The sequence below is a fragment of the Stylophora pistillata genome, unplaced genomic scaffold (assembly GCF_964205215.1).
Source record: "Stylophora pistillata unplaced genomic scaffold, jaStyPist1.2 SCAFFOLD_551, whole genome shotgun sequence".
NCBI classification, from domain to species: domain Eukaryota; kingdom Metazoa; phylum Cnidaria; class Anthozoa; order Scleractinia; family Pocilloporidae; genus Stylophora; species Stylophora pistillata.
In genome coordinates this window covers 31,980-45,002 of record NW_028290854.1, presented here as the reverse complement: position 1 = coordinate 45,002, position 13,023 = coordinate 31,980, and the positions used below count along the sequence as shown (strand labels likewise).

Here is a 13,023-nt window from a genome sequence, read left to right as displayed (position 1 = left end):
TTTCAAACCAGCGGGTCCAGATCAGACGACAGGCGCACATTTGCCATGGTTCCCGCATGCATTCACCGCAGATCTGCAAAGAAGGTCAGGGGCCCATGCAAATTTGAATCAGGGCTGCTCGTAACTGAGGAAACAGCAACGGCGAAACGACAATTCTCACACTGAAACTTCCACACATACATGCATGCATGCATACGTATCACTTTATTTAAACTTGGATTTAGTGTAGCTCGAGAGAGCTAGTATATCCGAGTAAAATACAGCCAAATTTATAAATATAAATACAAACATATCTAAAATTACTATGCGCGCACGCACACACACACATACACATATACAACTGTCATTAGTTCTTCTTGCTCCCTCAAAAAAATACTATTCTTGGCTCCGCACTACCTTTCAAGCTTTGCAACCACCTCATTCCGTCGACAAATGCTCCACCGTGTACTGTGTAAAGAGGACAAGAAAATCATAGGTCAACATGAGATCAATGTGGAAATCGATCGCAACACTCGTTCATCCCAGCACTAAAGGGTAGTCCGGCCCGACAATCAATTCCATACGAAAAACTTTGGATATTGCTGCTGGCTTCATCAATATTTTCAACGTGTAAGCCCTACACTTGCCAGCTCCCTAGGGAATCATGTGGGCAACCCCCTTAAATACAGGAAATCTTCTCCTGGCTGGATTTTTGTCCTTTGACTCCCGTAAGTGACCAAGACAGAATTTCTCCTTACAATAGCTAGCAGAGAAGTACTGAGAATAGATGAAATCATCAATCAGGGGGTTTCAGGTTGATGCAATACAAAATTCTCCAAACCGACATCATGAGAACTCTATGGCAGACAGTAAGGAGAATCAATTTAAGGAGATCTCCCTAGTGAAGTTGTAGACAAATGAACAATTAAGATAAATGAAAAGAAGGAAAAATCGCAACCTCTCCATGATTAGGCCAGTTCAAAGCGGACAGGATGATTCCTTGTTAAAATACACTGCCTTGGTTAAAGAAAAAAGAAAACAAAACAAAACAAAAAAACAAAGGGGCTATTCCATATGAGACATGAGAATTTGACAGATTTTCCAATTCAAAATATGAGAGCCAAACTTATTTCTAATGAAAGCTTATACATAGTTCTATAAGAATCCAAATCTACCCTGGCAGTATTGGTCACGCCCAGGGTGTGTGACGCCATTGTTTTTTAGGGTTTTTTATTAACCGAATAAGCCATTTTACATACCAATATCTAAATTGCCATATCTCAAAGAAATTGATTGCTATGAATCAGATTTTGAGATCTTAACTACTCACTAGGATGGGCCTTTCAATGGCAAAAGAAAAAAATTATCAAACATTTGATGCCTCAGACAAAAGACAAAGACATAAAAGACACAAAGACATAAAAGGTGTTGCTGACACGACCTCCAGGGTATGATTCAGAGCAACATTTATTTAATTTCTGTCTAGGTTGTCAACTGTTTCAGGTCTTATTTATGCTGCTCTTATGGTTAAGTGTTATGATAATTTTGATACCCCAGCTTGACACATTTGTAAAAACCCAGAAAACCTCATAAACTTTTCAAACATGAGAAGATACGTGGATATTTAGTGACACAAATGATAGTTATAGACATATTATGATATATGTAAGGCTATCAATTTTTTTACAATTTTCCAAAGTAAAAATGCCCTTTGATGCCCAAAATGGGCTAGATCGTCAGAGTTTTTATATGTGATTTGTTATTTATTTCCCAATTTACAGATAAAAGCAATAAAAACAGCATTTTTACTTCAGTGGCATTACTCTGAACATTATTAGTGGTGAATGAAAAGCTCTTTCCTGAACATTGGCAAAATAAAAAGGTACTTCAGGGGTAATTTTATGACACGACTCATTACAATTCAAATAGTTCGGATCTGGCTTTAGGAGACATTTAATACTCAAATTTCGCCTCTAAATGTCACGTCCGCAACGTGGAATTGACCAAAGATACATTGATCAACTACAAAAATCTATCCTTGTTTACATCAAGTTAATTAAGAGAAAACTTGTTAATGCTGTTTTTAAACGATGAGAAATGTTCAATTGTTCTGACATCTAGTGGTAGGCAATTCCACAGCTCGGCCTACAATATGATTGAGGAGAGAAAACTTGAAAACATCAGTTTTGAAAAAGGCCTTTAAGCAGTGTAACTCCACTACTATTTTCTGATGTTATAGTGTAGGTGTCCTAAAAATTTACACACGACAAAAGGTTGAAATCGGTATTCTCTGGAGCTTGGAACATGACCAACTCTATTCCTTCCTAGAAAAAAAAAAAAAAAAGGAAATTCTACGCGAATATCAATTTGGCTTCCGATAGAACTGCTCTACCCGACGAGCCGTACTCAAGGTCACGGACAAATTAAAAGGAGCGATGGATAAAACACGAAAGACAATACATGTAACTGATAAAAATACCTTGCAACAATACATGTGTACCAGGCCCTTATTGGGCAGACTATAACGCGCACATACGTGAAAAATTACACTCTTGACCGGCGGAAGACAGCCGGGTGTCTTTTTCATGCATCCCTAGTGCAAAAGTCTTTACCCTATCAAGTCCAAATGTAAACCACTTGTAGGCTCAGCAACAATAGATCACACTAGAAACCAATCAGATTTACACAAATTAAAGTAGGTTGTGCTGATTGATACACATAGTAGCTGACCAAAATAAACAGAAGCTTCAATTGTTTTTAGGTACATTGACAGACACTGACAAAATTTCATTGCTGAGTAAGATTTCGGCAGAAGGACGAATTTTGATAGCACGTCACGTCGACCATTTGCAGGATGGCGTGGAGTTGACCTTTTCATTTCATGTCTCCACGTAGCTTGAATTTGGGAAACACACTGGCATGAAACAACAACATCCATAATGAGAAAATTTGACAGATTCCGCTACTTTAAATTATAGGATATACCACCATGCGCTTGCCCGTACATTGTTTAAGTCATGTCTCCGATGACTTTTCCTGAAACCTATCTTGGTGACACTTGTCGTCTCTTAATTGAACTTTCTGTCAGACCAAACCTCCAGGTCAAATTGTGAATCTTATTGGGTTAAAAATTATTAGCAGTCTTAGTGTAACGTTACTTCAGAGTACTACCCAACATGCGATTTATTGGAATATTGTTAATTGTGTCCTTATCTTGTTATGCACCTTTCTTATTTTCCCTAGATTCTTCCATGAATTTTGTAGCCCCACATTCACCTGCCTCAAATGAATTTTTCTGTGCTTTTTTTTTTTATTGAAAATTCAGTCCCACAAAACCCAAATACAATAATTGGAGTATACCAATGAGTAGATATGTATATCAGTGATTTCGTAAATTCTTCATCCACTTGTGATTTTCATCTGTTCGCAGACGACTCAAATCTGTTTTATTCTGATAAAGATTTACAGCATCTTGAGGAAACGGTCATTAAGCAACTCGGTGAAATTAATACATGGCTTTGTGCTTAAACAAACTATCTCTTAATATTGATAGAAAAAAACACACACACACACACACACACACACACATTTTGTAATATTCCATCCTTGCCAGAAAAAATTGAATTACTCTATGAAAATTGAAATCGATGGCAGAGCAATTAATGAACATAAAAGTGTTCAGTACTTGGAAATTCTCATAGGCTGTCAGATGTCTTAGTTAGAAAGAACATTTTAACAACTTTGGCCAAAATTATCTACGAGGCATTGTTCTTTACAAAATTAGGCACTATCTGCATGTCAAAAATTAACCTTAGTTCAATTGCACCATGCCATCATTCTTCCTTTTTTCTTTTCATACTGTTGTATAGTCTGGGGTAACACCTATGATCCTAATATGAAACCACTCCAAAGAATACCAAAGAAAGTGGTTGGTCTGATTACCTTTTTCAACTTAAGCTTCTAAAACTTCAGGATCATATCAAACTTCAAACTCTTTACCTCATGCATCAATTCTTGATCGGCGAATTAACAAAGGTTTTTGACGCGTTTCTTATTAAAACTTCAGATAAGCATAATGTTAAAACTCGCTGTGCAGCTAGGAATACTATTTATGTTCCAAAAACTCGAACAAACTATCATGATGGTAAATTTAATATTCCATTCAATGGACCTATCGACACAAAGGTCATCTTGCAGATAACATACATTTCTTCCAAAATGCAGCTCTTTCTTATAACAATTTTACTACGCAGAAATACAGAAGAACCTTGCAATGGTTTAGAAATGTAAGTTCAAAAAAATGATTCGAACAGAAAATTCTACGCGTCGCGTTGAAAATGTCGCAACTGACCCAAGCGCTTTGATTCTCTTGAGCTTCAGGCTTGTGTACGATTTTCTTTTTCTTTTTTTAGCAGATTTCTCTTTTGCAAATCACAGATTTTCATTTCGTTCCGTTTCGCAAACTGCAGCAAGCCATTTGGAATCATCCACGCCACAGTCAAAACATTCGCCAAAAATAAGCAAGGCACTTGGAAAACTATGGTTAACACCGCGACTCAAGAGAAGTTCATTCTTCAGGTTGCGGTCAATGGGCAAATATTCCGCTCAATTCACCCTAGAGACGAGTATTGGAAGGATTCTTGCAAGTGAAGAACGTCGGAAAGCCATCCGCGAGAGAAAAATAATGGTTTCCGACGAGCGCGCGCGGTTCGATGGTGGCCAACCAACGGATGGTCAAGCGACATTTGCCTGGTGTTTTGTAACTAAAGATAGAAAATGAGCTTACCTCTTTCTCTCCACACATCTGATCTGTTTTCAAGCGAAGGAAATAAGAAAAGACTTGAAGGAAAGACGCCAACACTTCGAATACTATAAAATATGGCAGCTCTGGTATTTAAAAGTACCAGGCGCGTGACCTCAAAAGCTCTTCCCAGGCCCTTTTCCTCTAGGAAAAAAGTCACGGGAGGTGTCGTAATGGAGTGTCCTCTCTTCACGGAACGACCATGGTGCAGTGTTGAACCAAAATCCCACTGGTAGCTTTGAGCGGTAGAATCGCCCCATATACAAATTCGTTGTAAGCGTTAGTGTTTAGATTTTAGGCTGGTAGTTTCTAAAGAAACTGTTAGGGGCTGCGTCGGTGGGGGTAACGAAATAATTTGGATATATTAACAAAGTTGAAATGGTAAATTGGCCACCGCTCGAAAAGTCAGCTTTTGTAATCGTTACGGTGGCCAATTTACCATTTCAGCTTTGTTGATATATCCGAATTATTTAGATTTTAGGGTTATGGTTCAGCTGTTTTCGTTATTCACGCAAGCTTCTGTGAAACTTGTGTCTAACCTTAAGGTTAGGGTCAGGCCGACGGAAGCTTCCGTGAAACTTGTGCGGCTAACCCCAACTCTATGTCTAACCTTAAGGCTAAGTTAGGGCTAGGTTGAGGGTTTAATTTCTTTGTTATTGCCAAGCAATCGATAGGGAATGAAATTTTGATAACGTCAATTGCATCAGGAATGGGGCTACAATGTGGATCGTACACAAGGCTAAAGAGAGGCAAGTGGTCAACAATTTCCTCTGCAATACTTCCACTTGTATTTGAGGTCGCAAAATTCGAATGGACATCATCTACGCAACTAGTTTTTGTCCTATACCTGTTTCTTTTTTCCCAGAAAAATAAAATTGCGCAATAACACGTCAGTGCCTTTCGTGTCTAAAAGAAAGTCTGATCGTTTCGAAAGAAACTGTTTGGGGCTGCGTCGGTGGGAGTAACGAGATAATTTGGATATATCAACAAAGTTGAAATGGTAAATTGGCCACCGCTCGAAAAGTCAGCTTTTGTAATCGTTACGGTGGCCAATTTACCATTTCAGCTTTGTTGATATATCCGAATTATTTAGATTTTAGGGTTATGGTTCAGCTGTTTTCGTTATTCACGCAAGCTTCTGTGAAACTTGTGTCTAACCTTAAGGTTAGGGTCAGGCCGACGGAAGCTTCCGTGAAACTTGTGCGGCTAACCCCAACTCTATGTCTAACCTTAAGGCTAAGTTGGGGCTAGGTTGAGGGTTTAATTTCTTTGTTATTGCCAAGCAATCGATAGGGAATGAAATTTTGATAACGTCAATTGCATCAGGAATGGGGCTACAATGTGGATCGTACACAAGGCTAAAGAGAGGCAAGTGGTCAACAATTTCCTCTGCAATACTTCCACTTGTATTTGAGGTCGCAAAATTCGAATGGACATCATCTACGCAACTAGTTTTTGTCCTATACCTGTTTTTTTTTTGTTTTTTTTTTCCCAGAAAAATAAAATTGCGCAATAACACGTCAGTGCCTTTCGTGTCTAAAAGAAAGTCTGATCGTTTCGAAAGAAACTGTTTGGGGCTGCGTCGGTGGGAGTAACGAGATAGTTTGGATATATCAACAAAGTTGAAATGGTAAATTCGCCACCGTAATGATTACAAAAGCTGACGTTTCGAGCGTTAGCCCTTCGTCGGAGCGAATAGAGGAATTGTGGGTTGTGTGTGCTTTTAAAGGCAGAAAATGGAGCTACGTTATTGGTGAGTGCATGGCAACGAGAAAAACATGAATAAATTAGTGGAATGAAAAGCGTTCATTGATCCCAGTGGGATTTAGACTGCCGGTTTGAAAGATGAGCTTTTGTTCAAGATTTTTACGGCTTTCCGTGCCACCTAAGTGTAAGGAAAGACCGCAGAAGTGTCACGGGAACTCATCTCCACTTCGAAACGTAAAATTTTTCTTTAAAAAAAGTATATATATAGTGACGTGAAAGGATGACTAAACTAAGCTGACATGCGGCGAAGTTCGCTATTTACTTTCTATTTTGGAAAAATGGTTGCGAGGAGTTTACATACACACACACACACACACACACACACACACATAAAACTACCCACGCCCACTCAAATAATCAATCAACAATTATATTATCCCACAACATAATACTTATTTTATTAGAAAAATAAAAAGAAAAGAACACCTTCTTTTTTGATTGGGACCTGTGCTCTCCCTAGTGTAGAGCGCCCAAGAAAATGAAAGAAATACGGTACACAAGTTCTTTTAAGTAACAAATACAACTAAATTTAATTTGCTGCCAAATTATTTAACGCAAAATGTAGCCTCTGAAATGCCATTTTTTTCGTAGATCCAAGAAACATTTCAATTTGCCGGCCTTCTAAAATGTCAAAGGTATTGATAAAAAAACGATCTTCTGGATCTCTAAAAAAGTTCACGCCCTCAGGAAGGCGGTGCGCCATAATGCTACAAAACGCTGGGTCTTCCCAATAGCCTGTAGTTTCATCCCACTGTCGCACAGTATCTCGAGCCCAACTTTCTGCTGATTGCCATCTCCCTGACGCGCCACTTGGTCTGAGGTGTAAGTTTAGACTTCGTAAGGTGTCTGTTGGGACTGGTTGCTTGCAGTGTGGACAAACGACTTCTCTTTTTCCCAGTTGTCTTCTAAACCATTCCTTCAAGCAGCTTTCAAAGTGACTAAGCTGCTTACAGCAGCTGGTCCGCTGTAGAGGACTTTCCTCACCCAAACAGATAAAACAGCGTGTTTCTAAACAATCAAACACATTGGAATAGTTAGTTTTCACATTACCAAATTTGCGAATACTTTGCGAAGTACCTCTTGCCCCAAAAAAAATTACTTACGGAGTTGCTCAGGCCTCGGATTTTCTGAAAAACTTTTGGCCATCTTTATCTTGCTATGTGATATCTTACAATAATCTAAAAGATGTTGTCTGAATGAAGTTCAAAGTTGTTATTTGAATGATGATAAACTGGAAAAAAAAAAAGAAAACGAAATCAAAAAATTAAGCAAAATAACCGGACAAGCATGGAAAAATGTGTAAACATGCGATCTCCTTTGAAAAGTAAGAGTTCCTCACTCAAGAAAAAGAAGCCGATTGACAAACAGCCTCTCGGCTCTTCAAGCTAAACGGCTTCAACCGCAACCGCACTGGCGTTAGGGACGCTCAAGGCTCCCATTACACACGTACAGAAAGCCCCATGACAGTAGAAATGCAACGGCAAAATGTACATTAGAAAAGTAAAGCAGATAGACTCATGATAAATAAATTAACTGCGCCAAACGTGCGATCTCCTTTGAAATCAAAGAGTTTCTCCTCGAGGCTCTTCAAGCTAAACGGAAGGCGTCCACTCGAGTGTTAATTAAGCACATTTTCAATTAGATTAATACAAATCAGTTCACCGCCCTAGAACATTAACGTTCACGGCACCCTTCCGTCCCTAACTAGAAAACTGTGAGATTGCCTACACAAAATGGGAAAAAGGTACTTACCTATAGGTGAAGCTTGAACCCAAGGTTTAGTGCAGAGTGGACGAAACTGAAAGCCACACGAAATCTACCGCAACTGTACGTGATGGGGACGCGAACAAAGCTCATATACCAGCGTCGGGATGTGACAGCGTCCGATTACAAAAAAACCAATGGCAACGCAATGCAACGCAAGCAGCAGGCGGTCTTGGCAACCGTTAATGTTGAGAAATAATTAACCCTTTCGCAGCCATGAGCCGACCAGGAAATTCTCTTGTCACAGGATCAATATCATATTGAGCACACATGTGACGCGGAGAATGAAGGAAAAATCTGTTAGGGGATTATCCTGAGTTCATCCTCTACCAACTTCTCTGCACTAACATCACAAGAATTGTACTACAGAGAGTGACGAGAATTATCATCCAGCGGTGCCTTGTGTAGTACAAATATCGCGCAAAAACAAATACAAAGATCGCTTTCATACATTTAATAGGCAGGGAGGGATATATTTCTGGGGCTAAAAACTGACAAGGAAATATTTTTAGGCATGGTGTGATTAAGGTCGGGTTCCACATTCATTTAGTCATTCGTGTTTTGTAATTTATACCGCTTTTTTCGGTAGCTTTTTAACAGCCATGACCCCCTACGCTCGGCTATCGTTTATTTACGTCATTGTTGCCAATCAATTAAGGCCAGCCAGTCCCAAGCATCCCGAGCCTCCTGCCCTTGTCGGGAAGCGCATGTCAAGGCAGTTCACACAATCATGTTTCCTTGTTTTCGTAATTTTTCTATTTAAACCATTGCAAAAAAATTAGAAACTAACGAATAATTACAAGAATGCGCTCTACGTTAAATAACATTTTTTGCTTGTCAGCCGTTTTTTATACATTTGATTTCTAAGTCTTCTTGCATGCCTTATTATTATCACTTATTTTCGCGCCACTTTACTTTCGCATATTTGGAACAAAAATATTTCGCGGACTTAATATTTGCGACTTTGACGAGTAAGCTTGAAATAAAGGTCTCTAAACTTGGCGTCTTTAATTTTCGCGGCACCTTTCATTCGCGGGACTTTCATTTCGCGAATTTGTTGAAATCACGAAAATTAAGTATCGCGAAAATAAGTGATAATAAGGTACTTTGTCTCTGCCAGTATTGTAATATTTGATACCTCAGTAGAGACAAAATGAATGAAATGATTATACATTGATGTAAATAACTGGAGATTTAGAATAAGGCGAGGAACCTTTAGGGAAACGAAGAGGCTTATGCGAGCTACAGGCTTCTCCTATTTTACACAACTGAAAAAAGGTTTGTTGGCGTTATTTAGGTACAAAGTACTTAAGGTTAAAAAGGAGAGCGGAACACACACACACATAAAACAACGAAAACAATGGCAGGCACTGAAATAAACCTATTGGATTTCTATATTCAGAGAACTAATGAAGTTAGGTCACGTCACGTGACGTTAAAAGTTCTTCCCAGGCCCTTTTTGTCCATGAAAAAGAAACTTACGGAAAAAATCGTGTAGATCTGACCTCTATTAACGAAGGGTGGTGCAGTAATGAACCAAAATCCCACTGATAGCTTTGAGCGGTTAGGATAGAATCGCTCCATATAGCAAGCTTTTCTAAGCGTTAGTGTTTAGATTTTAGGGTTAGGGTTAGGGTTTAGGGTTAGGGTTTAGGTAAGGGTTAGGGTTAGGGTTAGGGTTTGAGTTAGGGGTGAGGGCTAGCTAGGTGTTAGGGTTAGGGTTTTTCAGAGATTCACCATTAGAAGGGTAAAGGGTTAGAGAGATTCACCCTTAGAAGGGTGAGAGATTTGAAAAATTCACCCTTTGAAGGGTTAGCAATTTGAGAGATTCACCCTTAGAAGGGTGAGAGATTTGGAAAAATCACCCTTTGAGGGGTTAGCAATTTGAAAGATTCACCCTTAGAATCCCTGTCTAAAGAGTGAGCAATTTCAAAGATTTAACCGGGTCAAACCCAGGTTTTAGGTTACCCTAGCTGTTTTTCTAACTAACCCTAACTCTATATCTTGCTTTAAGAGCAGTCTTAAGCGTCAGGTAAGGGTTAATTGAAATAAAAGGCAATAGCCTACCATGCAAGTAGTGTAGGCCTTGCAAAGCTGTCAAGGTGCAAAGTCTCCATAGGAATGAAGTCATAACTAATGAACGGAGGCGAGCGTTAGAGAAAATCAACAGCAAAAGGTCTTTTACAGCAGGAAAAAGGATAGAAGGAACAGTGTTGTTGATTTGCCCTCGGCAGTGTTCAGTTGCCCTCGGCAGAAATGTTCATTTGCCCTGGTGGGCATTTTTCAGCGGGCCTTGGTGAGAATTTTGAAGAGGGGGGCCTGGGCCTGGGCTGGGTAAGGAGCGGTTGAGGCTTGGGTTCACTTGGCTTGGGTTCCCGCTGGGTTGGCTTGGTGAGACCGAGGAGGCATCATGAAGCCTCTAGGTTCCGTAAAGCCCTTAGGAGCTCTTCAAAGAATGGAAGGGGTATCTCGGCCAGGGGCCAAGTTTCAGTCTAGTGGATTAGAACCCGAGCGAACAGCCGCTAAGACTCTTGAAGCAACTCTGCTGTGATGTGATGTGATGTGATGTTGAAATGTAATAAAAAATAAAATGCGTTGAGATTTGGGCTTTGTGGGTGGAATGCGAGTCGGGCGAGTAGCTGGGCTTGGGATTTGCGAGTTGCTTCGGGGACTTAGTAGTTGTTGTAGCTTGCAAGAAGGGCTACCTCTCCTCGCCAAATGATTTTGGCATTATGCAAATGAGCTGGCAGCATGTTGTGCGTCTGTTGGCCAAAGGAACGGCTTGAAAGTGCAAATAGAATGGGCCGCTAGGTACAGAATGGACTCTTAAGCTGACTTCGGGTGTCCGTGGGCTGCCTTGGGCTTCTGCTCAGGCCTAAAAGCAGAAAACTAGGATGGCAACTTGCGAATGGCTGCCACCACGTGGTCCGGTTCGGTTTTGCGTTTGTTTGGCAAAGGAAGCGTTTTCTTTGCAAAAAAACTGGGCCAATACATAGAGCGTGGAGAGGCAAGCTGATTTCGGGTGTCCGTGGGCTGGCTTAGGCCTTGGCTTAGGCGATAAAAGCAAAACTACGATCGCATTGTGCAGTCCGCCATTTTGTTTGTTTACTTGTACATGTTCAAGTGAAAATCGGTAAGATGGTTATTTTCAAAAATAAAGAGAAAAACCATGCTCGGCAGCTAAAGTGCATGAAAATAGGAGGGGTAAAAGAAGAAAAAGGAGGAAAAAAGCAAAAAAAGCAAAAAAGAGTTTAGTCGCGCACCGGCCGGTATTGAACTCTTGACCCTCCATGACCGCCGCGGGCAGATTACCGAGAATCTGACGGTCCGGGGTTCGATACCGGAGTTCCCCTTTTTTGTCTGTTTCTTTTTTATTTTGTTCTCTTCCTTTTTCCTCCTTTTTCTCTTTTTCCTGCTGTTTAATGACCACTGACGTTGAAAATACTGTGAGCCGAGCAATTTTTCCATTTTTAATAGGTCGGGGTAAAAGTGAGAAAAAGTTTCAACTTTGACAGAGTGTGGACACGCCAACTTTCATCTCTTTTTATAATTCTAGTGGAAAGTACTTTCAAAGCTAATTGCATCGATGTAAGTTTAACGAGAAACGGATGAAAATTGATTTTTCTACGAATTTTGAAAGCTAAGAAAGATAGGTCTGCAAAGCGTACTTATTTCACCCCGTCAAACAAGAAAATTCGTAGAAAATTCTCCAATGGATCATTTTCTACACCCATTAAACCACACGACTGTCAATAGAATGAACAATCATTTCAATGTCCTCTTCTGTCAGTTTCGGGAGGTTTTCATGGTTTTCGTAGCCTTTCAAACGGAACTGTCAAAATGCCCCTTTTTTTCGACTTTTTACCTTCTCCAACGCATGCGCATTATTAGGCTCAGTAGATTGAAACACGTGAAGATGTTCTTCTCGACGAGACCTTCCTAACAGTGTATCACATGCTGTGATTCGATGAAATGATGCGTGGCAAGACCTTAGAAACCTGGTAAGCCTAGCACTAACTCTTTGTGGCGGATGGACATCTGATGACAAAATGCACCTAAAATGAAAAGTATGACACGGATTGACATCAAACTTGCTCCTCGAGATGGAGAGAACGCCATAAGAATCCTGTGAAAATTTCAGAGCTCAACTCTCAGGAATAAAGCTTTTAGCAGGTTTGAGATCAAGCCCTAGTATCAAGGTGAAGTTACAAGTTCAAGTCTTGTGTGGGTGTTATACCTATACCGGACCTTTTTGCTTCGTTCAAAAATGCATGCTTCGCGACGGATTGAGCTGATACTTTTCCCCATAAGAGATCATGCACTTTACAATCTACATGCCAGATTTGGGCAGGACTGAGTTAATTCTAGGGTGATTCCCTTAGACGTGAAGGTGCTAACCCTAACCCCTAGCCTAACCCTAACCCTAGATTGCAACCCTAGCCCTAGATTGCAACCCTAACCCTAGATTGCAACCCTAGCCCTAGATTGCAACCCTAACCCCTAGCCTAACCCTAGCCCTAGATTGCAACCCTAACTAACTGCTGTATCTTAAGGGGTTTCTTAACCTATTGAGTTTTATACATATTAAAGTGTTCCTCTGGCAGAGATCTTCCCAACCATGACTACTTTAGTGTGGTTTGGTGAGATGAAGCTTGACAAACTTAAGGAAAACCACTTTGGTGGACCTCCCCTCGTTCTCGACCTCTTCCGCT

General features: G+C 40.2%; 2 long non-coding RNA genes across 3 annotated transcripts; both read right to left on the bottom strand.

Moving 5' to 3' along the window:
• Window positions 1-153: 153 nt before the first annotated feature.
• LOC148715731 (uncharacterized) lies at window positions 154-4,907 on the bottom strand. Its single transcript, XR_015995874.1, has 2 exons — window positions 4,766-4,907; window positions 154-447 (listed from the first exon to the last, which is right to left on the bottom strand). It is a non-coding gene; the product is annotated as an uncharacterized LOC148715731 (long non-coding RNA).
• Window positions 4,908-6,915: 2,008 nt separating this feature from the next.
• LOC148715730 (uncharacterized) lies at window positions 6,916-9,274 on the bottom strand. Of its 2 annotated transcripts, XR_015995873.1 has the most exons (3): window positions 8,300-9,274; window positions 7,651-7,778; window positions 6,916-7,555 (listed from the first exon to the last, which is right to left on the bottom strand). It is a non-coding gene; the product is annotated as an uncharacterized LOC148715730 (long non-coding RNA). The 2 variants fall into 2 exon arrangements; XR_015995872.1 differs by having other exon boundaries at window positions 7,651-9,274.
• Between the last annotated feature and the right edge of the window lie 3,749 nt (window positions 9,275-13,023).